General features: G+C 36.4%; 1 long non-coding RNA gene across 1 annotated transcript; it reads left to right on the top strand.

Moving 5' to 3' along the window:
- The first annotated feature begins 316 nt into the window (after positions 1-316).
- On the top strand, positions 317-2821 carry LOC126725791 (uncharacterized). Its single transcript, XR_007655600.1, has 2 exons — positions 317-1105; positions 2381-2821. It is a non-coding gene; the product is annotated as an uncharacterized LOC126725791 (long non-coding RNA).
- Positions 2822-3044: the final 223 nt, after the last annotated feature.

Below are 3044 nucleotides of genomic sequence, written 5' to 3'. Positions count from 1 at the left end.
TTTATTAGATACTCTGGGAGTATACTCCCTCACTCTCACATGGGGGTGGACCTCATGAGACTCATTCCAATGTAAGAGGGAGAGAGTATACTTCTAGAGTACCCAATAATAACCCGCAAAAGAAAATGAGGCAGCCATTATTTGAGTAGAAAAATGCCACTATTTTCTCTTATACACTATACAATGTGACGTTGAATAAATAAATTCTACTATAATTACTGCTTAAAAAAAAAAAGAAAAAAAAAAAAACATAAAACATGCCTATGTATAGGAGTTACTGTATCATGTCGCTGTAACCCAGTTCCGAATTCCGATCCCTAACCTTTTGTAATGTAATTTACAAAATATCGGCAAAGGTATTGGTTAATAGGTTGGAATTAAAAAAAAATACTTCTATGTATTATTTCTGAGAGTTAAACTGCTTTTGTGCCCAGTAGCTTGATAACTGATAATTTAGTGGAGGTGTGTCTTTGCATTCTATGAAAAACTTCCATGTATTATTTCAGTTCCAATACTACAGTGATATCAGTACTTTTTGGGGTGCTTCTAGTTCAGGCTACTTTGAGAAGTATCTAGGCTCACCTCCTGTGATTGGTCGAGGGAAAAGGAAAGCTTTGGAGGATATTAAAATTTGAATCTAGGATAAAATCAAAGGGTGAAACTTTGGAAGAAGAAATATATTTCTTCTGTTGGTAGAGGGCTGTTAATTCCAGCTATTCGTGTGGGATGTGTTCAGCGGAGCCAGAAACTCTGCATCATTTACTGTGGAGCGGCTCTTTTGTGAGATTTTTTTTTTTTTTTTTTTTTTTTTTTTTTTTTTTTTTTTTTTTTTTTGAGATTGATATAGGCATTACAGGATGGATTGAGAGAGTTGCAACTTAGGGAAGATTTATTATTTAGATGCTGAGAGAAAAACATCGCTGACAGTAGAAATTTTCTTCACTGGAGCCTGGATGTTGTGGAATTGTTGAAATGAATCTCGCCTAAGGGAATCCACGTGAACTCCAGAACAAACTTTCCACAAAGCCACAAGGGACGCACTGGAGTTCACTGAAGCCAATCAAGCTGCCCTTGGGCACCCTCCCCTTCTATCCAGTTTTCAAGGGTGAGTTTCTACCCATGGGTTCCTCTTCTAATAGATGTAGCAATTTTGTATTTATGCTGTTTTATTTACGCCTACAAATCTCTTCTCCATTTTTTCTGGTGAATTTATCCAAATCCTGGAATCTCCCTTGCTCAAATTCATGCTCTCTACTTCCATTCATATCATAATAAGCCACCACTTACATGTTGCATTTAGCTGCTCTTGAGATGTGCTTATGCAGGTATTTCATTGGCTAATTGAATTAGCCAATACATTGGAGACACATCTATGTTTTTCATTTTTCAAGGATTGACTCTAAGCCCATTTTATTGTTCTTCTATATATATGATAATTAGAAATTCAAATTACTCTTATAGGCCGGACAAATCAAGGTTTGAAAGAGTTCCGTAGATACTTCCTGTTGGATACACAAAAAATATTTAGGGGAGTAAAATAAGGGGACTTTGGAAAATGTAAACTTGCAATTCTAGATTTTAATGCAAATGTTCCAATATTGCTGAGAAATGCTGCCCTTATGCATCAAATCTGAAAATCGAAATTGGATATGCGTTAAGAGTGTGGCCCTCATGCATCAATTCTAGATTTTAATGCAAATGTTCCAATGGTGCTGAGAGATGCTGCCCTTATGCATCAAATCTGAAAATCAAAATTGGATATGCGTTAAGAGTGTGGCAGAGGGCAGGAAATGACGGGATTTATTTATTTTTTATTTGCTACATTGCATGCTGCCCCATAACAAATCTTCTCCTTTTTGTTCAGTCAGTAAAAAATGGGTTTTCCCCTGTAAAATATTATATTGCTACAGCTGTTACTGCTAATTGGTTGTAGCAAATTTGTAGTTTCTGATGTTGAGACCAAAATTTTTCCATGGTAGGTGTGATGTGATAATTTTTATGGGGGGTGGTAGGAGATAAAGAGAAGATTGTGGGTGGTCCCACTATGTATTGATGTAATAAATCTACGGGGTTAGCTTAGCAATCAAGAATGTCTTAATCAAATAGGTTAGAAGGAAATATGGTGAACCCTCACCTTTATCAAATATCTTTGCCTTTTCTTTTTCCCAGTTTGTAAAACTATATATGCCAGTCAGCTTCAGGTGCTTTGGGGCGCTTTTCTTTTTCAAATTCACATGATTTCTCGTCTGATTCGACACCCTGAGCTTGATAAAAATATTTCCAGTTAAGTCATAAAAGTTGATGCGACTGAGGCACATTTTTTTAAAAGTTGATGCGACAGAGGCACATTTTTTTTACATATTTCCTGCACTGCTTCCAGCTTTATTTAGCTCAGCAAGGCGCTTTTGTTTGGCCTCATTCTCAATCTGCCTCTGGTACTCCAAATGCTCTTCAAGCGTTCTTTGCTCTTTCTCCTCTTCAGATGTAAGTTTCCTTTCCTGTTGCTCCAATTCGTCAGTGGTTACCGGATCCACGATCTCAGGATTAGGACGATCATCTCCGTCATGTGCAGCTGGAAAGGAACTGAAGCACAGAACAGGAGAAAATATAATGAGCTTTATTTGAGCCTAGGGATTGAGAGAACATACTGCCAAAGATATATGCAATTCCAGTTTACATATGTTATAGTCAATGACAATGTTAAAAGTATGAACAAAGACTTATATTTGCTGCACATTTTCCTGCAGCTCCTCGCTACCTCCAGCTGCCTACAATAAGCAAATTGTATATAATTGGGAGTTTGGGACATTTATTTTCATAATAGATTTTCTATATTTTGTGGGAACTCAGAACTCTCAGCATATCATATATCTTTCTTTCTTTCTTTCTATTTTGAAAAGCTACTTGTTTTATCAACCACGATCTTAGCTGTATTCCTGTCTCTAGTTTCTTAATTTATTAGTCATATGCAGTAATTGCATTCCTTTTTTTTGGTAACAGAAAAGAAAAGTTTATCCAGATCTGCTGTAATCAGTATAACGAAG

Source organism: Quercus robur, chromosome 5, assembly GCF_932294415.1.
Source record: "Quercus robur chromosome 5, dhQueRobu3.1, whole genome shotgun sequence".
In the NCBI taxonomy this organism is placed as follows: Eukaryota; Viridiplantae; Streptophyta; class Magnoliopsida; order Fagales; family Fagaceae; genus Quercus; species Quercus robur.
The sequence above is the reverse complement of the archived record's forward strand: the minus strand, read 5'-3'. Positions and strand labels throughout refer to the sequence as shown.